The sequence below is a fragment of the Camellia sinensis genome, chromosome 7 (genome assembly GCF_055761805.1).
Source record: "Camellia sinensis isolate YWXY chromosome 7, ASM5576180v1, whole genome shotgun sequence".
NCBI lineage: Eukaryota > Viridiplantae > Streptophyta > Magnoliopsida > Ericales > Theaceae > Camellia > Camellia sinensis.
The window spans coordinates 52,338,371-52,352,892 of record NC_138967.1 but is presented as its reverse complement, the minus strand read 5'-3'; the positions used below and the strand labels follow the sequence as shown (position 1 = coordinate 52,352,892).

At 39.0% G+C, this 14,522-nt stretch overlaps 1 protein-coding gene and 1 pseudogene across 2 annotated transcripts in view; one reads left to right on the top strand and one right to left on the bottom strand.

The window, feature by feature from the left end:
- The window catches only part of LOC114300982 (O-fucosyltransferase 1), a 30,218-nt gene extending 15,908 nt beyond the window's left edge, over positions 1-14,310 (top strand). Inside the window, exon 10 of the mRNA XM_028245867.2 lies at positions 13,948-14,310. The gene's annotated coding sequence lies outside the window, so the exon portion shown is untranslated. The remainder of the gene's footprint in view (positions 1-13,947) is intronic.
- On the bottom strand, positions 4,288-5,393 carry LOC145795099 (cysteine proteinase inhibitor 12 pseudogene; annotated as a pseudogene). The gene has a single exon (XR_014335322.1). The product of XR_014335322.1 is annotated as a cysteine proteinase inhibitor 12 pseudogene (transcript).
- Positions 14,311-14,522: the final 212 nt, after the last annotated feature.

Sequence of the window (14,522 nt, the reverse complement as noted above, 5' to 3'; positions counted from 1 at the left end):
TAGCATCCAGAATGCTAGTTCATTTGCCTATCTATTATACGTACACTAGTGTATCACCCGTGCCTCAAGGCACTCTTATTCCTGTCACTCATAGAGTTTGTGAAACTTTAAACTTGGAAGGCATATATGGTATATATTCAAACCTAAGTCAAGCAAATCCATTCTATGATTCAATTGACCAAATTAAGTTGTCAACAAAAATCATTGCATTCATATAATGGCTGAATGCGGCTAAACCAAAGATTTATTGAAAAGATGATTAATGTAAAAGTTATCAATTACATCAACTAAAGATAACATTAAAAATGAAATTGTTGCCCTAAAAAAAGGCCAAAGTCAAAAGGATTTAAAAGTTGTTCAATAGTCATCCCAGTGTCCATACTTGAAATAAAGAAATTAAAATTTAAAAAAGAATAATAAAGTTAGATTAGATGGATTAAAGCAGAAAATCTATTTTAGTGAAAAAATGCTTAATGTTCAGTATTTCCAAATCATGTCACATAGTATGTAATAAACTTTCTAATTGCTCAAAAGTATATATGATATTTTTTAGTTCACCACCACCACACAGTCTAGCTCCCTGTTTTCACATGTTTTCTCGTCTAGGGAAAAAATTAAAAGGCTCACTTGGTCTATGTGCCCTTGTGTAAAAAGGAATACTTCCTCTCCATGAACATCCGCCTTCTCGTCTACCAGCACTACAATTCATTGAAGCTCGAATAAATCAGCTTAGGGTATGATGAGATATCACCCCTTATTTATACATGAAGATTAGGGTTTACAAACACGACAATTACAAGATGATCCCTGAGGGCATAACAATGATAACAGACCCTACTGCCTTTCGGCTAATAAAATACTAAGTGACTTTCGGTGATTATAATATGCCAACACTCCCCCTCAAGCTGGTGCGAAGATATCTCTCATGCCCAGCTTGCCTAATATGTCATGAAACGGTTTATTCCCAATTCCCTTGGTGAGAATGTCAGCAAGTTGTTCACCAGACTGAACAAAAGGAGTGCAAATGGTACCACTAGTGAGTTTCTCTTTAATGAAGTGGCGATCAATCTCAACATGTTTTGTCCTGTCATGTTGAACTGGATTGTGAGCAATGTTGATGGCGGCCTTATTATCACAATATAACCGCATGGAGTCCGTCTGAGCAATACCTAGATCACTCAACAATAATTTGATCCATAAAAGTTCACACACACCTTGTGCCATAGCTCTAAACTCAGCTTCTGCACTTGACCTGACAACCACATTTTGTTTCTTACTCCTCCAAGTAACTAGGTTGCCGCCGACAAATGTGCAATACCCTGAAGTTGATCTCCTATCAGTTACTGACCCAGCCCAGTCAGCATCTGTATAGGCTTCTACACGAAGATGATCATACTTTGAAAAATACAGACCCTTACCAGGAGCAGACTTCAAATACCTCAAGATTCTCATGGCAGCCTCAAAGTGAATCTGATGAGGAGCATGCATAAACTGACTAACTACACTGACAGCAATAGCAATATCAGGACGGGAGTGAGATAGGTAAATGAGCTTACCCACTAATCGTTGATAGCTCCCCCTATCCACAACTTCTCCTCCTTCATCATCTCCCAATTTTTGATTGGGTTCCAGTGGGGTGGCACATGCCTTGCAGCCAAGCATCCCAGTTTCCTTCAACAGGTCAAGCACATATTTTCTCTGTGAGATAAATATCCCATCCTTAGAGCGAGCAACTTCAATTCCCAGAAAATACTTCAAGCTTCCCAAGTCTTTGATTTCAAACTCTTTGGCTAAGTATTTCTTTAACAGAGGTATTTCCCCACTATCATTGCCTGTAAGAACTATGTCATCTACATAAACAATAAGTGCTGTAGTCTTTCCGCATGAGGAATGTTTCACAAACAATGTGTGATCTGCCTGACTTTGTTTGAAATCATATTTAAACATAGCCTGAGTGAATCTTTCAAACCAAGCCCTTGGAGACTGTTTGAGACCATATAATGACTTCCGAAGTTTGCATACTTTCCCTTCTGTTTGATGATCCTCAAAACCCGGAGGAATGTCCATATATACTTCTTCTTCGAGGTCACCATGGAGAAAAGCATTCTTGACATCAAACTGATAAAGCGGCCAATCTAGATTAGCTGCTAGAGAGAGAAGTACTCTGACTGAATTCATTTTAGCCACGGGTGCGAAGGTCTCCTGATAATCAATGCCATATGTCTGAGTAAACCCTTTTGCCACAAGTCTTGCCTTGTAACGCTCAATAGACCCATCTGCTTTGTGTTTCACAGTATATACTCATTTACAGCCCACAGGTCGTTTGCCCGTAGGTAACTCAGTCAATTCCCAAGTGCCATTCTTTCTAAGTGCTTTCATTTCCTCAATCATGGCTAGTTTCCACTCAGAGATAGCAAGAGCATCCTGAAAATGGTTAGGAATGCTAACAGAGGAAATATTGGACACAAACGCTCTATATGAGGATGACAAATGAGAGTATGATACAAACTGTGAGATAGGATGTTGAGTACAAGATCTCACACCCTTCCTTTTGGCAATAGGAACATCAAGATCAATGGACTCACGAGATTCAAAGTTACCTAGACTCTCATCAGAAGCAGGAGATGGCAGTGGAGTAGCAGAAACAGTCCCTTGTATCCAGTTAACTTGTTTTCTGTCGATGTCCCGGACATAAACATGCCCATCCTTATTCTTGGTGACAGTGGGTTCTATAGTTCCAGTAGAAGAGGGGGGTGCAAGAACAACTGGTTCTACCATAGGAGGCACAGGACTTACTTCTACCATAGGAGACACAGGAGACACAGGACTCATTTCACACCAAGGCTCCCCCGGAAATGAGGACGGTGACACCGGAGAGGACAAGAAATAGGACTGGGACTCAAAGAAAGTGACATCCATGGACACAAACCATTTACGGGAAGGAGGGTGGTAACATTTATACCCCTTTTGAGTAGGAGAATAACCAAGGAAAACACACTTGAGGGAGCGAGGGTCCAACTTACCACGAGAGGGAGAGTGATTATGGACAAAACAGACACAACCAAATATTTTGGGAGGAATAGAAAACAAGGACGGAGAACCGAGGAGGACGTGAAGCGGAGCCTGTTTGTCCAAGACCTGGGTAGGGAGACGATTAATAAGATGGGCAGCGGTGAGAACAGCGTCGCCCCAATAGGGTTGAGGCACGTTCATAAAAAAACACATGCACCGAGCCATGTCAAGAAGATGCCGATTCTTGCGTTCGGCCACCCCATTTTGTTGAGGGGTATTGGTGCAAGAGGTCTGATGGATAATGCCATGAGTAGAGAAATATTGTCCTAACCCAGAATCTATGTATTCCCCGCCATTATCAGAATGAAATATTTTGATAGTGGCCCCAAACTGAGTACAAATCATCTTATGAAAAGTGCGAAACACAGAGAAAACTTCACTCTTATCTTTCATGAGATACACCCAAGTAGCACGAGAAAAATCATCAATAAATGTAACAAACCAGCGATAACCTTTCACAGACAGAACACGAGAGGGACCCCAAGCATCAGAATGTATTAATGAAAAAGGAACTAAGCTTTTATTCAAACTGGGAGCAAAAGAAGCTCTATGTTGTTTTCCAAGTTGACAAGACTCACAAAGAAAGTCAGACACATGATGATTTGCGAAACTAGAAGGAAATAAATGCTTAAGTAAATGAAATGAGGGATGCCCAAGACGCCGATGCCATAACCATACATCAGCGGGGGTAGTAGAAGACGCGGTGGAAGAATAAGCAAGTTTGTCCGGTTGATCTAGGAAGTAGAGACCATTTTCTGCACTACCACTGCCAATCGTCCTCCCCGTGACAAGGTCCTGAAAAAGACAATGATCAGGAAAAAACGTCACACAACAATTCAAATCCTGGGTAAGACGACTTAAGGATAACAGATTAACAGAAAACTTGGGAACATGGAGAACAGAAGATAGATGCATGGTAGGAGTGACTTGGACTAAACCTTTTCCAGAAATGGAAGAAACAGTTCCATCGGCAATCCTAACTTTGTCCTGACCTGAAGAGGGCTTATAGGCTGTTAGAATTTCCCATCTTTACCTTCACCTACTCCACTACACACTCCACTTCACCTACCTCCACTTCACCACACACTCCACTTCACCTAACCCACTATCACCTCCACTACACCTACTACCACATTTTCTTCTATATATAGATTGTATAGGAATTGTAATCAATACATCAATCTTGTAAGATATCAATCAATCAATAATACATAATTTCTTACATGGTATCAGAGCTAGGTTGAAAACCTAGTATTTTCGCTTCATCGGCGGGCGGCAGCCTCGCCTTGGCCGCCCGCCGGACCTCTCATCTCTCTTTCTCAGCCTTCAGCCTCTGCTTCTCGTCACGAAGCTCATTCTTCTCAGCCTTCAACTCTTTAATCTTCTCCTGCAGAGTCAAGTTTGAATCCCTCTGCTGGATGGTTTTCACAGCATGATGCGCAGCATCATGAACCACAGGATCATGTGTTGGCACTGCTTGCCATCCTGGGCTATGCCCATCTTTCTTAACACCAAGATCTGACGGGGTTAATGCAAGAGTGTCACCAACATCACCAGCATGCTTGAATTCCTGCAATTCCTTGAAGTTCATCCATGGCTTCACAAAAAAAAAAAAAAAAAAAAAAAAAAAAAACTTTTGCCTCATAGAGTTTCTTCTTACCTGCATCAACAGCCTCAAGAGTTATATGGTGCAACGCACCAGCAACCACCTGTTCTTGTGCCTTCACCACCCGCACAAACTCGAAGAGTGTATTCTCTTTTTTGTTGTGTTCTTGGATGGCGAATCGGGCGAGATTATCGATATCGGCGGTGTTCTGGTTGGACGAATGAGAGTCGTGTATTCCTCCGAGAGTAGCCATGTTTGTGCTACAAATAAAGCCTTCTTCTTGAGATTGAATTTGAGATACAACTACCACCGCTGGGACTAATATCGCAACAGAGAAGCAGAACAACAAGATAGACCTCTCTACTTTCATTTCATTGTGTTAGTGACTTCCAGCACAGCAAAGCTTCCCACGTGATTTCATCTCTTCTTTTCAAAAACATCCTCAAGTGCCCCACTTTCTTTTCTTTGTTTTTATATTCTTTTCAAAAACATCCTCAAGTGCCCCACTTTCTTTGTTTTTATATTTATTTTCCTCCATTGTTTTTTTTTTGAACAGCAACCGCCCACTTTATTTTTTTCATCAAATTTTATTTTTTATTCTAAACCTTCATTGATACTCTCAGACATCATATTGTTCCCCACTTTTTTTTTATATATCTATATATATATATATATTTTTTTATTACACAAGCAAAAAAAAAAAAAAAAAAAAAAAAACAAATCAAACCATTTACAACTTTGCCAAACACCCGTATTTTATTCCTCTCCGGGATCCACTCCGATCATAATTTTACACAAAAAAAAAAAAAAAAAAAAAAAAAAAAATACAAACAACAAACAACAACAACCAAAGCTTTGTTTTCTTTTCTGCAGCGGCCACACATCGACCTCACTTCTTCTCTACTCTGCCGCCAGTCTTTTCTTTTTGCCTCCGTCCTGGGCGGCCCTTACCGGCGTTGCCTCCGTGTTTCCCACTCCACTGGGCATGATCACTACTCCCTGCTCCTCCACTGCAGCATATGGCGGCCCTCCAAATCGGAACATTACGGTGGCCTTCCGCTTCAGCTCCTTGTTTTCTGCCCTTAGCACGCTAATCTCTGCTCGCGCATCCTTATACATGCGTTGGAGCAGAGCCAGCTGGGAGTTTAAATGCTGCACCTCATTTGTCCTACTCTGCAGCCGGTTCGACAAATTTGTGACCGCCGTCATGCTTTCCACACATGCCTTCAAAGTATACTGATTGGCCTCCACATCCGACAGCCCTGCCATTCTTTGCTCCACAGACCGCATCGGAAAGTTCAACGGAGTATACCCAGCGGTACTTGGTTGAGGTTCCAGTGCCCCCGCACCAGTTCTCTCTCCTGTTGACTCGTTGAGGTCGGGAAAGAGAGTGAGCAGACTCCGGGAAGACGAGGCCATTTTCTGGGCACAAGAGTATTACAGACTATCTCTCACAACAGAGTGTTACAGAATCTCTCTCAGCACTCTCTCTCAGAATATCTCTCGCAGCTTTTCTCAGCCTCAGCCTCCGTTTTTCAGAGAAGGGTTGGTTTCAGAGGTTTCAGAATGGTATGCCTCAGACTCAGCCTTCGTCTTGGTTAAATAGCCAAGGCAGCCACGCGCATCGCGCGCCTCTTGCCACCAGCCGACAAACGGGCACGCAAGCCAAGGCGCCCACGTGCCTCGCCATTATGTCCGGCACACCTTTTGATGAATTGGGCACGCCTTTTGATGGCACGCCTTTTTATGGATTGGGCACGCCTTTTGATGGCACGCCTTTTGAAAAATTGGGCGTACCTTTTGAGGATGCGATTTTTTAAGGGGTCCGACAAGACTCTGTAAACTGTCCCGACATTGATTCCGGTTAGCTCCTTTATGGGTCCGACAAGACTCTGTAAACTGTCCCGACATAGATTCCGGTTAGTTTCTACAAGGGTCCAGCAAGACTCCGTAAACTGTCACAACAACTGTCACAACATTGTCTGCTACAACGGTCCGACATGACCCCATAAACTGTCTTTTACAACGGTCCGACATGACCCCATAAACTGTCTTCTACAACGGTCCGACATGACCCCATAAACTGTCTTCTACAACGGTCCGACATGACCCCATAAACTGTCTTCTACAACGGTCCGACATGACCCCATAAACTGTCTTCTACATCGGTCTGACACCACCATACAGTGTCCTCTACAACGTTATGACACCCCATACAGTGTCTTCACCAACGGTCTGACACGACCATACAGTGTCTCCTATCCTTTTTTATTTTTATGTATTTTCTTGTTTTGTTACTCTCTCCAAACTCAAGTTGGTTAGTTTCTCTCCTCCTTGAGTTTGCGGGGGGCTGTTAGAATTTCCCATCTTTACCTTCACCTACTCCACTACACACTCCACTTCACCTACCTCCACTTCACCACACACTCCACTTCACCTAACCCACTATCACCTCCACTACACCTACTACCACATTTTCTTCTATATATAGATTGTATAGGAATTGTAATCAATACATCAATCTTGTAAGATATCAATCAATCAATAATACATAATTTCTTACATAGGCAGAGAAAAGATCAGAGGAGCCAGACATATGATCTGAGGCACCAGAATCAATAATCCAAGGCAAAGATGTATGACACAGGAAAGCACAAGGAACAGATGCTAAGTTACCTGAGCGGGCAAAGGACGAGGAAGCGGTACTGAGAGCAGTAGAAGATCGGCGGTCCAACAATTGGCGCAAAGCATCCTCCAGCTCAGTATCAGAAGCTTGGGTAACAGAAGTAGAATTAGAATCAAGGGTATCAACGGCACTAGACTGATGAGCCCGGGAATAGGAATCACGTCCTCGAGAGTGGCCTGACCGACCTCCTCGAGAACCTGACCGATCACCTCGACCCCCAGATGGAGTTCCATGAAGCTTCCAACATGTCTCACGAGTATGCCGCAGCTTCTTGCAATAATCACAGAATATAGACTCCTTAGCAGCAGACGGAGGAGGCAGGCTGAGGCCATCTCGGGGAGTAGACAGTAATGCGGAACGGTCAGTAGAGACAGGGGACATCATAGCTGACCGACGACTTTCCTCATTTTGTACATAGGCAAATGCCTCCTGTAGTGAAGGAAGGGTGTCCATACTCAGAACTCGACCCCTAACTGGATCATACTCCGTATTTAGGCCGGCCAAAAATTTAAAGACCCGTTCCCGAGCAATGAACTTCTTGTACCCGACAGAATCAGTAGGGCAAACGGGCTTATAGTCTTCCAGGTGGTCAAGGCGTTTCCAGCCGTTGGTGAGGAAAGTGAAGTACTGAAGAACAGTCTGCTCCCCCTGAAGTGTGCTCTCAATAGAGCGACGCAACTCAAAGGCCTGTGAAAAATTTCCTTTGCGGGAATAGGTAACAGCCACAGCCTCCCAAATGTCCTGGGCAGTCTCCATAGACAAGTAGCCCTCACCAAGTTCTGGAACCATCGAATGGATAAGCCAACTCATAATCAAAGAGTTGGTAATCTCCCATTGGTCATAACCTGAGTCAGTGGTACTAGGTGCCTGTATCCTGCCATCAACATACCCCATCTTTCCTCTACTTTTCAAAAACAAAGTCAAACTTTGAGACCATGCTAGGTAGTTCTGACCATTAAATAGAGAGGTGGTGATTTTCAGACTAGGGTTGGGATTCTCAATCATGGTAGTAGGTAGAATGAGACTCTCACTCTTTGGTGTTTGAGACGAAGAGGACACACTAGTGGAATCTGTCATGGATACAATACTACCAAACTCACAACAAACTAGTAGAAATCACAAACCCAGAAGGTGGTAGTGAGATAACCGGCACAATGACCACTATAAAGACATATCAAAAATTAAGAAATGATTTTTTTTTTTTTTTTTTTTTCTTGAATATATATATATATATTTTTTATTTCATTTTATTTATTTATTTATTTATTTATTATTTTTTTTTTTTGTTTTTGTTTTTTTGTTTTTTTTTTGTTTTTTACGTTGATTTATTTATACATGTCTTTATATATATATAACTATATATCCTGATATATATATATATATAAATAGAGCCGGATATATATAGAGTTATATATATATATATATATTTATATATACCACAGTGAGATCAGAGGCTGAGGACGACGAAGAAGACGAGCGACGAAATGGCTGGAGGAGGTCGCCGAGCTGCGGTGCTGTCGGCCGAGTGACGATCGACAGAGGAGGTCGACGAGGAAGACGGCTGAGGAAGACGAGCTGAGGGGATGAGGAGATCGACTGAGGAAGACGGCTGAGGAGATCGACTGAGGAGGATCGACCGAGGAAGACGGCTGAGGAAGATCCACCCAGGTAAGCTTCGAACCGAGTGTTGTTGTTGTTGGTGAAAAGGTCTACCAACGAGGGTGAGCCGAAACCCTATAGGTTTAGCTCTGATACCATGAAGCTCGAATAAATCAGCTTAGGGTATGATGAGATATCACCCCTTATTTATACATGAAGATTAGGGTTTACAAACACGACAATTACAAGATGATCCCTGAGGGCATAACAATGATAACAGACCCTACTGCCTTTCGGCTAATAAAATACTAAGTGACTTTCGGTGATTATAATATGCCAACATTCATATCCATAAAACAAATCAATTATAAAGTACTTGCTTTCAATTTCAAGAATATGTTTCTTAAAATTTCGCTTATTTTTACATCCATGATCGTCCAAATCTGCAATTTAGGGGTAGACAATTTCAGCAATTAATAACCAATCTATTTTTCAAAAATTTTAGAATTTAATCAACCCATTTGCTTCAAATAAAAGAATAATGAACTTGAAAGATGAATTAACTTATGTTGTTCATGTCAAAACATTTAAGTTCTATTGATTTCTAGAAGGCACACATTGCAAAGTCTAAAAATATATAGAACATGAACTTGGCATTCATTTTCATTCTAACTACCATGTCAAAATTAGAGTATCGTAGTGTTGGTGACAGGTTTATACCCAAATCTTGCACATGCCATGATGGAGAGGCTTGAATAGCAATTTCATTGGCCTATAAAAGCATTATGATCCACTTGAAATATTTTTGTTCAACAAATGGACTTAAAAATGCAATACTCATGACTTATGTATGTCAAAATAGACAACAAAAGATAACATTCATTTGAATATTTTATCAGGCTTTGAATTGCATTCCTACTTTCTTTTAATGCTAACGCTGGGTGTGTTTGGTTTGGATTTGTAGAGTGATTTTGGGAAAAATTTTCTAAAAAATTTATTTGGTTTGTAAATTTTCCAAAACAATTTCCAAAATCATTCTCTCTTACCTATCAATCAATCACTTTTTCTCTTTCTCTCTCCTTCTCAATCATTTTTTCTCTCACACACATCTACTCAATTATAACAAAATATTAAATCATTCCAAACTCCCAAACTCCAAAACTACTTTCAAAATACACAACCAAACAAACCAAAAAAAATTTTAAACTCTCTCCCCAAAACAATTTTTAAAAACCACTCTTCCAAAACCAAACCAAACATACCCGCTATGTTTGGATCATGAATTTGGATAGGGATTTGGTAAGGGAAAGGAAAATAGAGAAATAATTTAGTTTATATTCAATTCACATTTCACTCATTTTTTTCATCTATCTTTTCATATTCCTACCAAAATCCATGATCCAAACACTCTTACGAAAATTATACAACACATCCATCACATAGACATTTTCATAAATATGTCTTTTAGAAAAGAAAAAAAACATCAGCATAACTATGCCAATTTTAAGCAATGTTCCTACAAGAGAGAGGGAAAAAAAAGGTCATATTAGCACCTCCACAATTCAATCCCACGGGAAATTTAAGTTCAAAAAATGATTATTGAATAGTATTTATTAAGATATAAAGCTCATAGGCATGGCTACTAATAGAAATTTTTTTTAAAAAATTACAAAAAAAAAAAAAGGAGAAGCAAAAAGTCATTTGCATAATACATAAGGTAACCATTCCCTTTGGAATTATACGACCGGGATTTTTATTAACCCAAGAAAGACAAATTTAGTGATGTACTTTTTGTTAATGTCAAAGTGGCAGATAAAAATCAAATTTTCTTGCTAAGAATATAATTAAAACTACCTAATATAATTTCCAGCTAATTCAATCAAACTTATAATTAATGTAAGCAAATTCTATTGTCCATTATCCATTACTCAAAATCAAAGAAAATTCTTGAACCCAAACAAATATTAGCTAAACACACATACATGTTCCTCAAAGAGATAGAGAGAAAAAGAAAGAGGACCAAACATCAATCAATTGAAGAGAAACCCATTACAAATATCTTCTATTTATTCCCCACTACAAATGTTTCTTTTTCTTTCTCCGATTCAAATCTTAGGAAAGTAAATGCAACATATTAGCCTATTCCTTCTCTTCACAATCAGAAACATTCCTAACATAATTCAAATTAATCCCAACTAAAGAATATACATGATCAAAATAATTAGAAAGTTTTATAGCAATGTCCAAAAGTTCTCTTTATTTTGGGTAGAAAGTTGGGAATGAATCTGAACAATAACAAAAATCTACGTAATTGAAGTTTTCCTGCTATATACAAATCATAAAGAAAAATAGAGTGAAATAGTGAGTTGTGCTCCAACTAGTAATAAAACTTCATGAGGGCTCAAACCTTACACCTCTTCAGAAATATAGCGTCCTTGGAACCCTTAAGACAATATCAGACATCCAATCGAAATCATTAATAAAAGACAATAATTCGTGACTCAATCAGAAAACCAGAGGCCCAATCGAAACTTCAAGTTGCATGTATCAGAGACCCAATCAATACCCAGCTGTAAATGGCCTAATTGATACCCAATTCCTATCCCAAATTTGATTTTAATAAACCCAAAGTATGATAATTGTAAGAAAAAATTAAACCATTGCTTCAAAAATTTATACCACTTTTCAACTCAATAGCAAGTATGATTGATGATTAATTTGTGAACTTGTAGAGTCGAGAAAGACAACCAACCAAAAGCAGTAGTTAGACAATAAGAATGAGCAACCATTTCTTCAATAAGAGTACAAATCAGATACTTACCTCAATGTTTGGATGTGATAGGTTCTGAACAAGTTTTATTTCTTTCTCATGCTCTCTAACGTGAGCCTATTAAACAAATTAATAAAATAAAATAAAATAAAAAAATTGGAAATGGAAATGCAATTCAGTCAAACAAATAAAATAGTTTTGCCAGTCAACCAATCCAAATATATATATAGTTATTTAGTACACCACAAAGGCAAACCTTCAAATACAAATTGTAAGAATCCATAACATAAATGTAATCAAGCAATTAAACCTGTGTTTTCTCTTTTTGAAGCACTATTGACTATACTTGTAACCTTCGTTCAGGCATATACCACTGACAACAAAACAAATGCTATCAAAACTAATAATAATAATAACAAAATCACTAACCTGCTTGTTAGCTGGAAGCTCTCTAGAATCAAGATTGATCCCATATAAATCCAACCAAATGCACTGTAGGGTGTGGCTGCTTCAATAAGAATCTGATTCTTGATTTGCAAATGTTGGAGCTGATGGGTGTTATTCTAATTAACGACAGAAATAAAAATTAGAATTTAGGAATAATAATTGAAAAATGCTTACACAAATGTAGAGATAGAATAAGAAAGAGACCATAGATTGTGATGGGGATACCCACTGAATCGTGGCCTCGAAATCACTTTAAGTGCTCCAGTCGTTAAAATCAATCACTCGTGGATCAAGCTACAGTCCTCCATCAGCACTTTGTATATCAAGTCTCAATTGTTGCTTCGCAATCACCACAAACCCATGGTGCAGACTGTGACAGTTGAGACTTTAGGATGGGCATCCTAGAGGAGAAAGTTGAAGTGGTCTCAAACCCATGGTGAGGAGGTGAAAACAATGAGGAAGATGAGAGGAAGGCGCTGAAACAACAACATTAAACCTACAATGGAGGCCACGCACCCTGTTACCAACAAATACTGCAAAAAAAAAAAAAAACACTAATGTTTAGCATCAAACCAAACAAACTAAAGTATAGTTTAAATCTATCACAATTTTAGCAATGAAACTAGCTAATTAATCAACAAATCTAATTAAAGTTTACAGCAACTTTCCCCAGTGTTTCAACAAAACTAACTAATTAAAATATCTGTTTGGGATCTCATTGAACAAAACACTGAATACCCAAAACCTTAGACTGCTCCATTGCCTTCGTCGAAGTCACAGCACCGTATGGCAGAAAACATAATGGTGTTTAAATAGATAGATTAATGGTGCTACACCATTGAGAGAGATTAATGGTGCTCGAAATCAATGGATTCAGCAACACTGTGATGTTGAAATCGAAGCCCTAGATCAAGGACCATTAATCGCCAAGAAGGAGGGGCTGCAGCAGTGACTCAGAGGGAGGAGGCTCCTAAGGAGGGGTTGAGAGGGAGAGGGAGAGATAGCAATTGAACTGAGATTGAAAGAGAGAGAAGTGAGATGCAGTTTCAAATTTTGAAATTGAAAATCTGATGAGGCCTCTAAATGTGGTAGATTGTTTTGTTAAAATTGGACCATAAGATTTGAGAGAAAAGCAATCTTAGCCATTGCAACAAATTTACCGGTAGGACAAAATTGTTTGAGAATAGTATACTGTTGGATTTGGAAATGGAGTAATCCTAACCATTAAGTCAAATGTCCATGGAGGACAACCATCCCATCAGGATTCAAAAACCCCCTTCCCTTGTTATATAGATATTTCTCCTTTGCCTGCATCTAATTAGTTGAACACCTTTTGTGTTCATATTGCATTCTTTCAGATGAATCAATGTCCTCTACTGGGGTCTCTTGATTGTCAGAACCAACTTTTTACATTACGATTTGTTCTGTGATTCTTTTTTTTTTTTTTTTGGTTGCGTGGAAGTTTGTTATATTCTAGTAGTTATTTTTTTCTGACAATTATTTTGTCCTCTACTAAGCGCAAGTTTTGGTTCATCTCGTTCAGACTTCAGAGCAAATGAGACCTCACGCCTTTCTATGGAGCGATACTTTTGAGTTCTCAACTACGAACTTACTTGAAGTTGCCATTATTCTTGATCTAAATCCTGGAAAGAACTTACCACCAAGAAAAATAAAATAAATGTAGAAAAGAAAACTGTTTGAGCATTGTTCTTTTGTGTAGCATGTCCACTTGCTTGTGTCTGATTATAAAATTGTTGCCTTTTTCAGTTCTCACTGGTGGCATCATCTTACGAACTCATCATTCTCTTTTGGGTGGCTGGTGGGCTGTTCATCTTATCTGGGGAATGGAGGATTCGACTCATCTTATGCACTGAGAGAGAATGCAAATTATTTTTGATCATGCCTTGGACCGAGATGAAATTTTGTGCATGTATAAATATTTGCCCCTTGTGTATTGACATTTTTGTGTTGAAGTGACACTCTTGTTGATTGAGTAGTTAGTTCTCTACTATATTCAGAAAAATAAACAGAAATACAAAAGGGTTCTAAGCATGACCATGCTTACCAAATCATGCCATTATAATTTGGCAAATTAATATAATCTAGCATTAAGTTGAGTATATTATACAATCAGATGCTTGCAGGTATATTGGTTCTACTCGTAAATTATGGTATTTTGATGTACATTGTAATAGTGAGCATGGAAGCAAATATTGATGTATTGCTTGCATGTTAGCCATTGAACAATAAGGGAAATTCTATTTGTACACTACAAAAAATCATCATTCGGATATATATTCTAAACAAAAAGTTCGGGCATAAACATAGAAGAAAAATGAATC